The sequence below is a fragment of the Sapajus apella genome, unplaced genomic scaffold (assembly GCF_009761245.1).
Source record: "Sapajus apella isolate SASKATOON/1434 unplaced genomic scaffold, GSC_monkey_1.0 scaffold2345, whole genome shotgun sequence".
Classification (NCBI taxonomy): Eukaryota; Metazoa; Chordata; class Mammalia; order Primates; family Cebidae; genus Sapajus; species Sapajus apella.
In genome coordinates this window covers 434-9,900 of record NW_022439271.1, presented here as the reverse complement: position 1 = coordinate 9,900, position 9,467 = coordinate 434, and the positions used below count along the sequence as shown (strand labels likewise).

Genomic DNA, 9,467 nt, shown 5'->3' with positions numbered 1-9,467 from the left:
CTTTCTAAATTCTTTAAAAAAGTTTTAGAGTATGGAAGAAGTTATTGGAGTAGTGTTTTTTGTCAGTGCTTACTTTGTTATAATTCTGAAATTATTTCTACTATGAGAATTAATGAGAAAACATTTAATGAGCAGCAAAAGAATAAAAGAAGTATTTGATTCTATTCTATTGGGTCTTTTTTCTAGTTGCTGATGAAGACTATATGAATCTGAACAGTATGAGAAAATTATATAACTTAGAAATACTGAGTCAATAGAAATACCAAGTTTTAACAAGCACAAAGCCAAGAAAACCAGTGATGCCAGATACTGAATTTCTATGGCACTGATCTTTGAATACCCAGCAGGAATAAACTACTGAGTGCAGATACCATGGCAATGCAATTAATTTATTCTAGTGTTTTAAGACATCCAATTAGTCAATCATTTTAGTTAATTGAGATTTTCGTAATGTTGCCTAATCTTGTTTTGGCTGCTTTCTACACCTAAAGCATAGTGTTGGATATATCATAGGTGGGCTCTCAGAAAATGTTTTTTTACTAATTTCTAGTGACAAAGTGCTTGCCAAAAATACCCTTTCATGGAAGCTGGTATCCTTGAACAGTCCAGTCCTCATAATCACACCAGGTTTCCTGTTGGAAAACGGGAAAGTATGTCATATTTTTGGGAGCCATTAAAAATGGCATCCTTACTATGCTTGTGTTTTCTCTTTGCAAGCAATACACTATGTGTGTGAACTGTTTATTGAAAGCCAAGTCTCTTTAAACATTTGACTTTTTTGCCTGCACATACTCAATTTTGTTTATACTAGGACCCAGGCATTTGCCAGTACATACATATGTAGCTAGGAAAGCATGACAGTTGTACACAGTGCCATTCAAAGGAGCTAGAACGAGGAAAGAATAGGTTAAATGAGCAATCATCACAGAATTTCAGAAGATAATCATTTCTGCTCAGCTAATTTATCAAAGGGAAGCCCAGAATTACAAATCAAGACAATAAGGTAACATGAGTAAAAGATGCCCAGGAAAGATTTGGGGTCAAGTTCTTAGTTCTTCATATCAAGAGCCCTGTGCAGGGGATGAGGGTTAAAAAAAAAAAAAAAGTACAGATTTTGCCTTAAGGTGTTTGAACTATGGTTAGTAAACCAGATAAAACTATTGAGAGCTGTGAGCAATGACCTGTTCTTTTAGGGAGAGACTCACTGGGTAGTGGAATGGCTAGGAAAACCCTTAAAAAAAGGACAGGACCTAAGCTGGCCTTTGAGGGTTAATACAGAAGAGGAAGCATAGCATCTCAAGGAATTGACTGTTCTTGGGACTTCTGGGAAAATAGTGAGTAGACCAGTCCATCTGGTTGTTTGGATGCAAAGAAAGGGTGGGAGATAATATGAGAAGCTTGTTTGGGGTCAGATTGTGTGGGAAACTTTTGAAGGTCTGGCTAGGGAACTTGGACTTTATCATACAGACAGTCCATTAAAAGTGTTGGTTATGGGTTCTTGTGGTGGTTGTTTTAATTTTAGTTTGGAGTAATGTTTAATGTTAAGTATAGATTTAGAAGCTCAGGAGAGTTAGTGGTGAAGAAAAATGATTAGTTTATTTCAAAAGTGATAGCGCTACTTTTTATAGTGTCAGTGCAGGCTATCGTGTATGGAGGTTCCTATCATTATCTCACTGTTAATCAGCCTGTACAAGTAGCACTAGTGTATAACAATCTCTTGGCCAGGCAGCACTGGTGCTTCATACTGCTTTCCCAATTTTTTTTTTTCCTTGAGACGGAGTCCGTCTCAGCTGCCCAGGCTGGAGTGCAATGGTGTGATCTTGGCTCACTGTAACCACTGCCTTCTAGGTTCAAGCGATTCTCCTGCTTCAGCCTCCTGAGTAGCTGGGATTACAGGTGCACACTACCATGCTTGGCTAATTTTTGTATTTTTAGTACAGATGGGATTTCGCCATGTTGGCCAGGCTGGTCTCAAACTCCTGACCTCAGGTGATCCACTGGCTTGGCCTTCCAAAGTACTGGGATTACAGGTGTGAGCCACCACACCCGGCCTGCTTTCCTAAATTTGAATTGCTTGCAAATTTGTTTCATTTGCACCATCATTGTCTTTCTGTCATTAACACACTATTTAAATATTTTCAAAAGTATAAACTTATATGGAATTTCTGCAGGGGTTCAAGTAGACACTAGGTTACCAAAGCAAAATTTCCCAAGACTTGGAGACCTGTAATCAATGGGAGAATTTTTGGATCTTCATCTGAACTTAGCTATATTAACCATTGAAACAATCCTACAAAGTGTCTAGATGAGATAGCTTTACAGGTTAGTTTTATCAGACCTTCATGGAACAGATAAACCATAGAAGAATTAAACCGTTTCAGAGAAGAGATAAAGTGAGAAAGCTGCCCACCTCAGGTTTTAAACTTAGTATAATCTTGATACAAAAACAGGGAAGGACAGTATGTATAAGAAAATGAAAAGTGAATCTTCTGAAAATGGATTTGAAACATCTAAATACAATACTAGCAAATTGAATGTATCATTATATTAAGAAACAAAATATCAAGATCAATTATTTCATTTAATAGTTTAAACCAAATAAAGTTAACCAAAACTTCCTTTGGTAGACATCATACTTAACAGTAAAACTACAGACCTGTTCCTTTTAAAGTTAAGAACAGTATGTGGTGCCCAAAGTCAGACTTCTGTTACTAATCAACTGAACTTCCTGGTTAATTCCAGAAAACAAGAAAAAGAAAAGAGAGGACCAACCTGTTTGTATTTGAAGTCTATATGGTTATCCATAGAAAATTCAAGAGAATTTGCCTGGCACAGTGACTCATACCTGTAAGCCGAGTACTTTGGGAGGCTAAGGCAGGCAGATCACCTTGAGGTCAGGAGTTTGAGACCAGCCTTACCAACATGGTGAAACCCTGTCTCTACTAAAAATACAAAATTAGCCATGCGTGGTGGCACATGCCTGTCATCCTAGCTACTCGGGAGGGTGAGGCAGGAGAATCGCTTGAACCTGGGAGATGAAGGTTGCTGTGAGCCGAGATTGCGCCATTGTACTCCAGCCTGGGCAACAAGAGTGAAACTCCATGTAAAAAAAAAAAAGAAAATTCAAGAGAATCCACAAATTATTAGAGCTGTTAATATCAGTTCTGCAAGGTTGCTGAGTTTCAGATCAGTAACGTTTTGATTGAGCCATATGAAATTATAATTTATGTAGGCCAAAATGGTCAAATAAATATATATTTGCAGTTTCGTATGATTTTTTAAAATTATTATTATATCATTTATTGAGTATTTTTTTTTATTGTACTTTAGGTTGTGGGGTACATGTGCAGACCATGCAGGATTGTTGCATAGGTACACACATGGCAATGTGGTTTGCTGCCTCCATCTCCCCGTCACCTACATCTGGCATTTCTCCCCATGTTATCCCTCCCCCACCTACCCACCCCTCTGCTGTCCCTCCCTTGGCCCCCACCAACAGACTCCAGGGTATGATGCTCCCCTCCCTGTGTCCATATGTTCTCATTGTTCATCACCCACCTATGAGTGAGAACATGCGGTGTTTGATTTTCTGTTCTTGTGTCAGTTTGCTGAGAATGATGGTTTCTAGATTCATTCACGTCCCTACAAAGGACACAAGCTCGTCATTTTTTAATGGCTGCATAGTACTCCATGGTGGATATGTGCCACATTTTCCTTGTCCAGTCTATCATCAGTGACCATTTGGGTTGGTTCCAGGTCTTTGCTATTGTAAACAGTGCTGCAGTGAACATACATGTGCATGTGTCTTTACAATAGAATGATTTATAATCCTTTGGGTATATACTCAGGAATGGGATTGCTGGGTGAAATGGAATTTCTATTTCTAGGTCCTTGAGGAAACACCACACTGTCTTCCACAATGGTTGAACTAATTTACACTACTCCCACCAACAGTGTAAAAGTGTTCCTATCTCTCCACATCCTCTCCAGCATCTGTTGTCTCCAGATTTTTTAATGATCATCATTCTAACTGGCATCAGGTGGTATCTCAATCAGGTTTTGATTTGCATTTCTCTAATAATCAGTGATGAACATTTTTTCATGTTTGTTGGCCTCATATATGTCTTCTTTTGAAAAATATCTGTTCATATCCTTCACCCACTTTTGGATGGATTTGTTTGTATGTTTTTTCTTGTAAATCCGTTTTAGCTTTTTGTAGATTCTGGATATTAGCCCTTTGTCAGATGAGTAGATTGCAAAAAATTTTTCCTATTCTGTTGTTTGCTGGTTCACTCTAATGATTGTTTCTTTTGCTGTACAGAAGCTCTGGAGTTTAATTAGGTCCCACTTTGTCTATTTTGGCTTTTGTTGCCAGTGCTTTTGGTGTTTTAGTCATAAGTCCTTGCCTATGCCTATGTCCTGAATGGTTTTGCCTAGGTTTTCTTCTAGGGTTTTTATGGTGTTAGGTCTTATGTTTAAGTCTTTAATCCATCTGGAGTTAATTTTAGTGTAAGGCGTCAGGAATGGGTCCAGTTTCTGCTTTCTGCACATGGCTAGCCAGTTTTCCCAACACCATTTATTAAACAGGGAATCCTTTCCCCATTGCTTGTTTTTGTCAGGTTTGTCAAAGATCAGATGGTTGTAGATGTGTGGTGTTGCCTCCAGGGCCTCTGTTCTGTTCCATTGGTCTATATGTCTGTTTTGGTACCAGTATCATGCTGTTTTGATTACTATAGCCTTATAGTATAGTTTGAAATCAGGTAGCGTGATGCCTCCGGCTTTGTTCTTTTTGCTTAGGATTGTCTTGGCTATTATGCAGGCTCTCTTTTGGTTCCATATGAAGTTTAAGGTTGTATTTTCAAGTTCTGTGAAGAAGGTCATTGGTAGCTTGATGGGAATAGCATTGGATCTATAAATTACTTTGGGCAGTATGGCCATTTTCACGATACTGATTCTTCCTAACTATGAGCATGGAATGTTTCTCCATCTGTTTGTGTCCTCTGTTATTTCCTTGAGCAGTGGTTTGTAGTTCTCCTTGAAGAGGTCCTTTACATTCTTTGTTAGTTATATTCCTAGGTATTTTATTCTCTTTGTAGCAATTGTGAATGGGAGTTTGCTCATGATTTGGCTCTCTGTTAGTCTGTTATTGATGTATAGAAATGCTTGTGATTTCTGCACATTGATTTGGTATCCTGAGACTTTGCTGAAGTTGCTTATCAGTTTAAGGAGGTTTTGGGCTGAGATGATAGGTTCTTCTAAATATATAGTCATGTCGTCTGCAATAGAGACGATTTGACTTCCTCTTTTCCTAATTGAATACCCTTCATTTTTTTTTTTCTTGCCTAATTGCTCTGGCTAGAACTTCCAATACTATATTGAATAGGAGTGGTGAGAGAGGGCATCCTTGTCTAGTGCTGGATTTCAAAGGTAATGCTTCCAGTTTTTGCCCATTCAGTATGATATCGGATGTAGGTTTGTCGTAAATAGCTTTTATTGTTTTGAGATATGTTCCTTTGGTACCTAGTTCATTGAGAGTCTTTAGCATAAAGGGCTGTTGAATTTTGTTGAAGGCCTTTTCTGCATCTGTTGAGATGATCATGTGGTTTTTGTCTTTGGTTCTGTTTATGTAGTGGATTACGTTTATAGACTTGCGTATGTTGAACCAGCCTTGCATCCCTGGAATGAAGCCTACTTGATTGTGATGGATAAGCTTTTTGATATGCTGTTGCAATAGGTTTGCCAATATTTTATTAAAGATTTTTGCATCTACGTTCATCATGGATATTGGCCTGAAGTTTTCTTTTTTTGTTGTCTCTGCCAGGTTTTGGCATCAGGATGATGTTGGTCTCCTAAAATGATTTGGGAAGGATTCCCTCTTTTTGTATTGTTTGGAATAGTTTCAAAAGGAATGGTACCAGCTCCTTTTTTGTATGTCTGGTAGAATTCGGCTGTGAACCTGTCTGGACCTGGACTTTTTTTGGTTGGTAGGCTGCCTCAACTTCAGCCCTTGTTATTGGTCTATTCAAGGTTTCCACTTCTTTCTGGTTTAGGTTTGGGAGGGTGCAAGTGTCCAGGAATTTATCCATTTCTTCCAGGTTTACTGGTTTATATGCATAAAGTTGTTTGTAGTAATCTCTGATTGTCGTTTGTATTTCTGTGGAATCAGTGGTGATATTCCCTTTATTGTTCTTTATTGCATCTATTTGATTCTTCTCCCTTTTCTTTTTTATTAATCTGGCTAGCGGTCTGTCTATTTTGTTGATCTTTTCAAAAAACCAGCTCCTGGATTTATTGATTTTTTGAAGGGTTTTTTGTGTCTCTGTCTTCTTCAGCTCTGCTCTGATCTTAGTTATTTCTGGTCTTCTGCTAACTTTTGAGTTTTTTTTATCTTGCTCCTCTAGCTCTCTTTCAATTTTGACGATAGGGTGTTGATTTTAGATCTTTCCTCGCTTCTCATGTCAGCATTTATTGCTATACATTTCCCTTTAGATACTGCTTTAAATGTGTCCCAGAGATTCTGGTATGTTGCGTCTTTGTTCTTGTTGGTTTCAAAGAACATCTTTATTTCTGCCTTCATTTCATTGTTTATCCAGTCGACATTGAGGAGCCACTTGTTCAGTTTCCATGATGTTGTGCGGTTCTGAGTTAGTTTCTTAATTCTGAATTCCAATTTGATTGCCTTGTGGTCTGAGAGACTGTTTGTTATTATTTCCATTCTTTTGCATTTGCTGAGGAGTGATTTACTTCCAATTATGTGGTCAGTTTTAGAGTAGGTGCAATGTGGTGCTGAGAAAAATGCATATTCTGTGGATTTAGGGTGGAGATTTCTGTAGATGTCTATTAGGTCTGCTTAGTCCAGATCTGAGTTCAAGTCCTGGATATCCTTGTTAATTTTCTGTCTTGTTGATCTGTCTAATATTGACAGTGGAGTGTTAAAGTCTCCCACTATTATTGTGTGGGAGTCTAAGTCTCTTTGTAGGTCGTTAAGAACTTGCTTTATGTACCTGGGTGCTCCTGAATTGGAGGCTTATATATTTAGGATCATTAGCTCTTCTTGATGCATTGATCCTTTTACCATTATGTAATGCCCTTGTCTCTTTTGATCTTTGTTGGTTTAAAGTCCATTTTATCAGAGACTAGGATTGCAACTCCTCCTTTTTTTTGCTCTCCATTTGCTTGATAAATCTTCCTCCCTCCCTTTATTTTGAGCCTATGTGTGTCCTTGCACGTAAGATGGGTTTCCTGAATACAGCACACTGATGGGTCTTGACTTTTTATCCAATTTGCCAGTCTGTGTCTTTTGATTAGGGCATTTAGCCCATTTACATTTAAGGTTAATATTGTTATGTGTGAATTTGATCCTGCCATTTTGATGCTATCTGGTTGTTTTGCCCATTGACACATTTTTTTTCATTGTGTTGATGGTCTTTACCATTTGGTATGTTTTTGGAGTGGCTGGTACTTGCAGTTTCATATGATTAAACCTAATACAGAAATCAGTCACATTCCTGTCTACCAGCAGTAATCATTTAGTAAATGCATACTTTTTTAAAGGTCCTATTCACAGTAGCCACAAAAAAAGTATCCAGGAAATAGCTAAATAAGAAATGTATATCTTGGGGAGGAACATAATCAAAAGACCTGAATAAACAGAGAGATACCATGTTCATGGATGGGAAGGCTCCATATCATAAAGAGGTAATTTTCCCTAAATAAGTTTATAAATTTGATAAATGCTAATAAAAATTTCAAATGATTAAGGGTGAGTCAAATAGGCCAATAGAAGAGACTAGGGGGAAAAATCCAGATATATTGACAACCTAAGTGTAAACTTCAAAACTTTTACAAGAAACTGTTGGCAAATATCTTCATTGCCTTAGCATAAGAAAAGATTTCATAAACAAAAGATGAAATTATAAGATGCATCATATGGCTGCCTGCCATGCCATTTCTAGAGCTGGACATGAATTTGCTTGCAAACTGAGTGCCCATGGGGCTGGAGAAATGGCTCTGCAATGCCACTGCCTCCATCCTGGGCAAACCTGCGGACCACATGAACGTGACTGTCTGGCTGGGCCTGGCCCTGGCGCTGAGTGGGTTTCACTGAGCCCTGTGCACAGCCGTCCATCTCCTCCATTGGCATAGTGGGCGCCTCCGAGGACCACCGCAACCACAGCGCCCACTTCTTTGAGTTTCTCACCAAGGGGCTAGCTCCAGAGCAGGACAGGATAATTATCTGCTTTTTACCCCTGGAGCCCTGGCAGATTGGCAAGAAAGGGACAGTCATGACATTTTTATGATTGGCACAGAGGGATCCAGGGCATCTGTGAGCTGGCTACCTCTTCCAGGAATACCTCTTTGCAGAGTGAGGGCCTGGTGATACCAGCTTCAGATAATCCTGCATGCAACATTCCTGTGATCACATAATCCTCTTCTTCATCCTCATACAAAATAAATGAAGAGAGCTTCCTCATTCAAAAAAAAAAAAAAAAGATGCATCATATGATTGTATTAACTGTAAATCTTATGTATGACAAAAGATGCCTTAAACAAAAGACAAACTGTAGACAGAGGATATTTACAACACATCTGACTGCCAGAGGCCTTGTATTCAGAATATATAAAAAAAACTCTAATCATTTAATATGAAAAATACAAACAACCTAATCAAAAAATAGGCAAAGTTTGGTTGATTTCTTGGAATATGTATTGCCTATTATTTTGTTTCTGCCAATATTAAATATGATATTTCTATTGATAGCACCTTCAAAGCAGTTTAGTTCTTATTAGTTTTGGTAAATTTGTATGTGAGTGGTGGCTATAGTGGTGATTATATGTGTTTTTGTTTTTGAATATTTTGAGACGGAGTTTCACTCTTGTTTGCCCAGGCTGGAGTTCAGTGGCATGATCTCGGCTCACCGCAACCTCTGCCTCCCAGGTTCGAGTGATTCTCCCACCTCAGCCTCCTGAGTAGCTGGGATTACAGGCATGCGCCACCACACCTGGTTAATTTTGTATTTTTAGCAAAGATGGGGTTCCTCCATGTTGGTCATGCTGGTCTTGAACTCCTGGCTTCAGGTGATTCACCTGCCTTGGCCTCCCAAAGTGCTGAGATTATAGGTGTGAGCCACTGTGCCTGGCCATGATTATATTTTTGTGAACTCACAGAAGAGAAAAGAAAATGGCCAATAGATATATGAAGAAATGTTCAGTTTTACTTTAATAATTTAGAAAATGCAAATTTAAAAAATTTTAAATTCTGAGAGTGGTCAGTCACATTTGACTAAGAGCCAGGTTTGTAATCCATCTCACAGCTCAGCCATGTACCAGCAATGCAGACCCAGACAAATTTTGTCTGACTATATCCTTTTTTTTAATTTTTTTTATTTTTTTTTTATTTTTTATTTTTCCCCATTTATTTATTTTACTGCATTTTAGGTTTTGGTGTTTTTTTTTTTTTTTTTTTT

At 38.2% G+C, this 9,467-nt stretch overlaps 1 non-coding gene and 1 pseudogene across 2 annotated transcripts; one reads left to right on the top strand and one right to left on the bottom strand.

The window, feature by feature from the left end:
• Positions 1-243: 243 nt before the first annotated feature.
• On the bottom strand, positions 244-383 carry LOC116547199. The gene has a single exon (XR_004266973.1). It is a non-coding gene; the product is annotated as a small nucleolar RNA SNORA8 (small nucleolar RNA).
• Positions 384-7,391: 7,008 nt separating this feature from the next.
• Positions 7,392-8,492, top strand: LOC116547198 (annotated as a pseudogene). The gene has a single exon (XR_004266972.1). The product of XR_004266972.1 is annotated as a D-dopachrome decarboxylase pseudogene (transcript).
• Positions 8,493-9,467: the final 975 nt, after the last annotated feature.